The sequence below is a fragment of the Triticum aestivum genome, chromosome 7B (genome assembly GCF_018294505.1).
Source record: "Triticum aestivum cultivar Chinese Spring chromosome 7B, IWGSC CS RefSeq v2.1, whole genome shotgun sequence".
In the NCBI taxonomy this organism is placed as follows: Eukaryota; Viridiplantae; Streptophyta; class Magnoliopsida; order Poales; family Poaceae; genus Triticum; species Triticum aestivum.
This window is the reverse complement of record NC_057813.1, coordinates 359,775,284-359,784,068: the sequence shown is the minus strand read 5'-3', so window position 1 is coordinate 359,784,068 and position 8,785 is coordinate 359,775,284.

Sequence of the window (8,785 nt, the reverse complement as noted above, 5' to 3'; positions counted from 1 at the left end):
GGAGTAATGCCTACATAAAAATTGCGAAGAAGAATGGAAGTAGAAAGCTTCCTAGTAGATTTATTTTGAGCATTGCAAATTCTATGCCAAGCATCTTTTAAATTTTCTCCCTTCCTTTGCTAAAAATTAAGAATTTCATGTTTGGGAGTAATAACAAGGATAGGAGGACTAGCCATTATTACAAGGTAAACGATCTAACAAACAAGCAAACGGAAAAAGGCAAGCGAAAGAGAGAGGAGGAGATTGGGAAAGAGAGGGCGAATAAAACGGCAAGGGTGAAGTGGGGGAGAGGATAACGAGAGGCAAATGGCAAATAATGTAAATGCGAGGGATATGAGTTTGTGATGGGTACTTGGTATGTCTTGACTTGAGCGAAGACCTCCCCGGCAACGGCGCCAGAAATCCTTCTTGCTACGTCTTGAGCTTGCGTTGGTTTTCCTTGAAGAGGAAAGGGTGATGCAGCAAAGTAGCGTAAGTATTTCCCTCAGTTTTTGAGAACCAAAGTATCAATCCAGTAGGAGGCTCCTCAAAAGTCCCACGCACCTACACAAACAAACAAAGAATTCGCAACCAACGCAATAAAGGGGTTATCAATCCCTTCACGGCCACTTGCGAAAGTGAGATCTGATAAGATAATATGATAAGATAAATATATTTTTGGTTTTTTATAATATAGATGCAAAAAAAAGATGCAAATAAAAGTAGATTGAAAGCTTATATGACAAAAGATGGACCCGGGGGCCATAGGTTTCACTAGTGGCTTCTCTCAAGATAGCATAAGTATTACGGTGGGTGAACAAATTACTGTCGAGCAATTGATAGAAAAGCGAATAATTATGAGATTTTCTAGGCATGATCATGTATATAGGCATCACGTCCGTGACAAGTAGACCGACTCCTGCATGTATCTACTACTGTTACTCCACACATCGACCGCTATCCAGCATGCATCTAGAGTATTAAGTTCATAAAGAACAGATGCGCATTAAGAAAGATGACATGATGTAGAAGGATAAAATCATGCAATATGATATAAACCCCATCTTTTTATCCTCGATGGCAACAATACAATACGTGCCTTGCTGCACCTGCTGTCACTGGGAAAGGACACCACAAGATTGAACCCAAAGCTAAGCACTTCTCCCATTGCAAGAAAGATCAATCTAGTAGGCCAAACCAAACTGTTAATTCGAAGAGACTTGCAAAGATAACTAAATCACACATAAAAGAATTCAGAGGAGATTCAAATATTTCTCATAGATAAAGTTGATCATAAACCCACAATTCATCAGATCTCGACAAACACACCGCAAAAAGAGTTACATCGAATAGATCTCCAAAAAGATCGAGGAGAACATGGTATTGAGATCCAAAAAAAAGGAAGAAGCCATCTAGCTAATAAATATGGACCCGAAGGTCTGTGGTAAACTACACACAACTCATCGGAGGGGCTATGGTGTTGATGTAGAAGCCCTCCGTGGTCGATTCCCCCTCCGGCGGAGCGCCGGCAAAGGCTCCAAGATGGGATCTCGCGGATACAGAAGGTTACAACGGTGGAAATTGTTTTTCGTTGGCTCCCTGGATGTTTTCGGGGTACGTGGGTATATAAAGGAGGAAGAAGTAGGTCGGTGGCCACCCGAGGGCCCCATGAGATAGGGGCGTGCCCTGTAGGGGTGGGCACGCCCTCCACCCTCGTGGCCACCTCGGCTGCTTCTTGGCTTGCACTCCAAGTCCTCTGGATGACGTTCGTTCGAAAAATCACGCTCCCGAAGGTTTCATTCCGTTTGGACTCCATTTGATATTCCTTTTCTTCGAAATACTGAAATAGGCAAAAAAACAGCAATACGGGTTGGGCCTCCGGTTAGTAGGTTAGTCCCAAAAATGATATAAATGTGTAAAATAAAGCCCATAAACATCCAAAAAGGGTAATATAGTAGCATGGAACAATCAAAAATTATAGATACATTGGAGATGTATCAAGGCCATGGAGGGAGGCTCACTGGCCGGAGCAGCAGGAGCAACTGCAGCCGCTGGTTGGCCCGACACACCAACTCAGCCCTGCCTCCTCTGCTGTGGCCCGCACGATCAAGAGGGGTGCTACGTCTTTAGCTTGCGTTGGTTTTCCTTGAAAAGGAAAGGGTGATGCAGCAAAGTAGCGTAAGTATTTCCCTCGGTTTTTGAGAACCAAGGTATCAATCCAGTAGGAGGCTCCTCAGAAGTCCCACGCACCTACACAAACAAACAAGAACTCGCAACCAACGCAGTAAAGGGGTTGTCAATCCCTTCACGGCCACTTGCGAAAGTGAGATCTGATAGAGATAATATGATAAGATAAATATTTTTGGTATTTTTATGATATAGATTGGAAAAGTAAAAGATGCAAATAAAAGTAGATTGAAAGCTTATATGATAAGAGATAGACCCGAGGGCCATAGGTCTCACTAGTGGCTTCTCTCAAAATAGCATAAGTATTACGGTGGGTGAACAAATTAATGTCGAGCAATTGATAGAAAAGCGCATAGTTATGAGATTATCTAGGCATGATCATGTATATAGGCATCACGTCCATGACAAGTAGACCGACTCCTTCCTGCATCTACTACTATTACTCCACACATCTACCGCTATCCAGCATGCATCTAGCGTAATAAGTTCATAAAAAACAGAGTAAAGCATTAAGAAAGATGACATGATGTAGAGGGATAAACTCATGCAATATGAAATAAACCCATTTTTTTATCCTCGATGGCAACAGTACAATACGTGCCTTGCTGCCCCTGCTGTCACTGGGAAAGGACACCGCAAGATTGAACACAAAGCTAAGCACTTCTCCCATTGCAAGAAAGATTAATCTAGTAGGCCAAACCAAACTGATAATTCGAAGAGACTTGCAAAGATAACTGAATCACACAAAAAAGAATTCAGAGGAAATTCAAACATTTCTCATAGATAAACTTGATCATAAACCCACAATTCATCGGATCTCGACAAACACACCGCAAAAAGAGTTACATCGAATAGATCTCCAAGAAGATCAAGGAGAACTTTGTATTGAGATTCAAAGAGAGAGAAGAAGTCATCTAGCTAATAATTATGGACCCGAAGGTCTGTGGTAAACTACTCACAACTCATCGGAAGGGCCTTGGAGATGATGTAGAGGCCCTCCGTGGTCGATTCCCCCTCTGACGGAGCGCCAGCAAAGGCTCCAAGATGGGATCTCGCGGATACAGAAGGTTACGACGGTGGAAATAGTTTTTCGTGGTGCTCCTCGATGGCTTCAGGGTATGTGGGTATATATAGGAGGAAGAAGTAGGTCGATGGACGCTCGAGGGGCCCACGAGCGTGGGGGCGCGCCGGGCACCCTCGTGGCCTCCTCTTTTGCTTGACGTCCACTCCAAGTCACCTGGATCACATTTGTTCCAAAAAGATCGCTCCCGAAGGTTTCATTCCGTTTGGACTTCATTTGATATTCTTTTTCTTCAAAACACTGAAATAGGCAAAAAAAACAGCAATTCGGGCTGGGCCTCCGGTTAGTAGGTTAATATAATAGCATGGAACAATAAAAAATTATAGATATGTTGGAGACGTATCAAGCATCCCCAAGCTTAATTCCTGCTCGTCCTCGAGTAGGTAAATGATAAAAATAGAATTTTTGATGTGGAATGCTACCTAGCATAATTATCAATGTAATTTCCTTTATTGTGGCATGAATGTTCAGATCCAAATGATTCAAAACAAACGTTCATATTGACATAAGAAATAGTACTACTTCAAGCATACTAATCAAAGCAATCATGTCTTCTCAAAATAACATGGCTAAAGAAAGTTCATCCCTACAAAATTATATAGTTAGTTTATGCTTCATTTTCGTCACACAAAAATGCTCTCATCTTGCACAACCCCTGATGACAAGCCAAACAATTGTTTCGTACTTAAATAATCTCAAACATTTTTCAACTTTCACGCAATACATGAACGTGAGCCATGGATATAACACTATGGGTGGAATAGAATATGATGATGGAGGTTGTGTGGAGGAGACAAAAAAGGAGAAGGTCTCATATTGACGAGGATAATCAATGGGCTATGGAGATGCCCATCAATTGATGTCAACATGAGGAGTAGAAATTGTCATGCAACAGATGCACTAGAGCTATAAATGTATGAAAGCTCAACAAAAGAAACTAAGTGGGTGTGCATCCAACTTGCTTGCTCACGAAGACCTAGGGCATGTTGAGGAAGCCCATCGTAGAAATATACAAGCCAAGTTCTATAATGAAAAATTCCCACTAATATATGAAAGTGACAACATAAAAGACTTTCTATACGAAGAACATGGTGCTACTTTGAAACACAAGTGTGGAAAAGGATAGTAACATTGCCCCTTTTTGGGGGGGGGGGGGCTTTTCTTTTTTTCTTTTGGCCTTTCTATCTTTTTTTATTTGGGGACAATTCTTTAATAATGATGATCATCACACTTTTATTTATTTACAACTCATGAATTACAACTCAAAACTAGAATAAGATATGACTCTATATGAATGCCTTCGGTGGTGTAGTGGGATGGGCAATGAATCAAGAGTGACATGTATAAAAAATTATGCATGGTGGCTTTGCCACAAATACGATGTCAACTACATGATGATGCAAGGCAATATGACAATGATGATGCGTGTCATGATGATGAACGGAACGGTGGAAAGTTGCATGGCAATATATCTCGGAATGTCTATGAAAATGCCATAATAGTTAGGTATGGCGGTTGTTTTGAGAAAGATATAAGGAGGTTTATGTGTGATAGAGCGTATCGTATCACGGGGTTTGGATGCACCGGCGAAGTTTGCACCAACTCTCAAGGTGAGAAAGGGCAATGCACGATACTGAAGAGGCTAGCAATGATGGAAGGGTGAGAGTGTGTATAATCCATGGACTCAACATTACTCATAAAGAACTCATATACTTATTGCAAAAAATTTCAAGTCATCAAAAACCAAGCACTATTCGCATGCTCCTAGGGGGATAGATTGGTAGGGAAAGACCATCGCTCGTTCCCAACCGCCACTCATAAGGATGACAATCTAAGAACATCTCATGTTTTAAATTTATTACACAAGTTTTACCATACGTGCATGCTACGGGACTTGCTAACTTCAACACAAGCATTCTTTAAATTCTTAATCACCCAACTAGCATGACTCTAATATCACCACCTCCATATCTCAAAACAATTATCAAGTATCAAATTGATCATAGCATCCAATTCACTTTCTATGATAGTTCTTATTATACCCAACTTGGATGCCCATCATTCTAGGACCAATTTTATAAACATAACAAATACCATGCTATTCTAAGAGACTCTCAAAATAATATAAGTGAAGCATGAGAGATTAACAATTTCTACAAAATCAGGCCACCGTCATGCTCTAAATGATATAAGTGAAGCACTAGAGCAAAAACTATCTAGTTCAAAAGATATAAGTGAAGCACATAGAGTATTCTAATAAATTCTAATCAAGCGGGTTTCTCCCAAAAGGTGTGTACAACAAGGATGATTGTGGTAAACTAAAAAGCAAAAACTAATATCATACAAGATGCTCCAAGCAAAACACATATCATGTGGCGAATAAAAATATAGCTCCAAGTAGAGTTACCGATGAACGAAGACGAAAGAAGGGATGCCTTCTGGGGCATTCCCAAGCTTAGGCTTTTGGTTATCCTTGAATATCTTAGGGTGCCATGTGCATCCACAAGCTTAGGATCTTGCCACTCCTTATTCCATAGTCCAACAAATCTTTACCCAAAACTTGAAAACTTCACAACACAAAAACTCAACAGGAAATCTCATAAGCTCCATTTGTGCAAAAAAAAAAACCACTACATAAGGTACTGTAATGAACTCATTCTCTATTTATACTGGTGTTAAACCTACTGTATTCCAACTTCTCTATGGTTCATACCCCTACATACTAGCCATAGATGCATCAAAGTAAACAAACAACACATGAAAAACAGAATCTGTCAAAAACAGAACAGTATGTAGCAATATGTAACTCTCGAAAACTTACGGAACTCTAAAAATTCTACCAAAATAGAAAGTCCTGGTCAATTTATCTATTAATCTACAAGAAAAATAATCAACGCAAAAGCACGTTTTTGTGAATTACAAAAATTATTTTCGTGCGTGCAAAGTTTCTGTTTTTCAGCAGAATCAAATTAACTATCACCATAGGTTATCCTATAGGTTCTACCTGGCACAAACACTAATTAACATATGAAGACACATCTAAACAAAAGGTAGATGAAAAATTTATTACTAAACGGAAGCAAAAACAAAGAAATAAAAATAAAATTGGGTTGCCTCTCAACTAGTGCTATTGTTTAACGCCCCAAGCTAGGCATAAATGCGAGGATAGATCTAGATAGTGCCATCTTTAGCAGTCAATTCATAAGTTGCTCGCATGATAGATTTATATGGTAATTTAACTTTCTTTCTTGGAAAGTGCTCCATGCCTTTCCTTAATGAAAATTGGAATCTAATATTCCTTCCTTCATATCAATAATCGCACAAATCGTTCTAAGGAAATGTCTACCAGAAATAATAGGACAAGAAAGATTGGACTCTATATCAAGAACGATAAAATCTACGGGCACGTAATTCCTATTTGCAACAATAAGAACATCATTGATCCTTCCCATAGGCTTCTTAATAGTAGAATCCGCAAGGTGCAAATTTAAAGAGCAATCATCAAAATCATAAACCTAGAATATCACATAAAGTTTTCGAAATCGTGGAAACACTAGCACCCAAATCACATAAAGCATAACACTCATGATCTTTAATTTTAATCTTTATAATAGGTTCCCACTCATCATTAAGTTTTTAGGTATAAAAACTACCAAATTAAGTTTTTCATCATAAGATTGCATAAAGGCATCAATAATATGTTTAGTAAAAGCTTTATTTTGACTATAAGCATCAGGAGAATTCAAAACGGATTACAACGAGGAAATACAATCTACTAAAGAACAATTATCATAATTAAATTCCTTGAAATTCAAGATAATGGGTTCAATGCTATTTAAAGTCTTGACCTCTTCAATCCCATTTTTACTAAATTTAGCATCAAGATCTAAAAACTCCGAATTATTGGGACGCCTTTTAACTAAAGTTGTGTGACGCCCCCGATTCAATCGTACACTAATCATGCACGCAAATGTGTACGATCAAGATCAGGGACTCACGGGAAGATATCACAACACAACTCTACAAATAAAATAAGTCATACAAGCATCATAATACAAGCCAGGGGCCTCGAGGGCTCGAATACAAGTGCTCGATCATAGACGAGTCAGCGGAAGCAACAATATCTGAGTACAGACATAAGTTAAACAAGTTTGCCTTAAGAAGGCTAGCACAAACTGGGATACAGATCGAAAGAGGCGCAGGCCTCCTGCCTGGGATCCTCCTAACTACTCCTGGACGTCGTCAGCGGGCAGCACGTAGTAGTAGGCACCTCCAGTGTAGTAGGGGTCGTCGTCGACGGTGGCGTCTGGCTCCTGGACTCCAGCCTCTGGTCGCGACAACCAGAAAGAAAGGAAAGGGGAAAAAGGGGGGAGAAAGCAACTGTGAGTACTCATCCAAAGTACTCGCAAGCAAGGAACTAAACTACATATGCATGGGTATATGTGTAAGGAGGCCATATCAGTGGACTGAACTGCAGAATGCCAGAATAAGAGGGGGATAGCTAGTCCTATCGAAGACTACGCTTCTGGCAGCCTCCATCTTGCAGCATGTAGAAGAGAGTAGATTGAAGTCCTCCAAGTAGCATCTCCAAGTAGCATCTCCAAGTAGCATAATCCTACCCGGCGATCCTCTCCTCGTCGCCCTGCGGAAAAGCGATCACCAGGTTGTCTGTGGAACTTGGAAGGGTGTGTTTTATTAAGTATCCGGTTCTAGTTGTCATAAGGTCAAGGTACAACTCCAAGTCGTCCTGTTACCGAAGATCACGGCTATTCGAATAGATTAACTTCCCTGCAGGGGTGCACCACATAACCCAACACGCTCGATCCCATTTGGCCGGACACACTTTCCTGGGTCATGCCCGGCCTCGGAAGATCAACACGTCGCAGCCCCACCTAGGCAAAACAGAGAGGTCAGCACGCCGGTCTAAACCTAAGCGCACAGGGGTCTGGGCCCATCGCCCATAGCACACCTGCATCTTGCGTGGGCGGCCGGAAGCAGAACTAGCCCCCTTAATACAAGAGCAGGCTTACGTTCCAATCCGGCGCGCGTCGCTCCGTCGCTGACGTCTGAAGTGCTTCGGCTGATACCACGACGTCGGGATACCCATAACTACTCCCACGTAGATGGTTAGTGCGTATAGGCTCGTAGCCAGACTCAGATCAAATACCAAGATCTCGTTAAGCGTGTTAAGTATCCGCGAATGCCGAACAAGGCCAGGCCCACCTGTCTCCTAGGTGGTCTCAACCTGCCCTGTCGCTCCGCCACAAAGTAACCGTCGGGGACCGTCGGGAACCCAGGCCCACCTCTACCGGGATGGAGCCACCTGTCCTTTCAGCCCCCAACTCCGAACAGTATCACAGGTAATGTAACAGTGTAAAGTATATAGTATATGCCCGTGATCACCTCCCGAAGTGATCACAGCCCAGTAGTATAGCATGGCAGACGGACAAGAGTGTAGGGCCACTGATGGAACACTAGCATCCTATACTAAGCATTTAGGATTGCGGGTAAGGTATCAATGACTGTAGCAGCAATGAC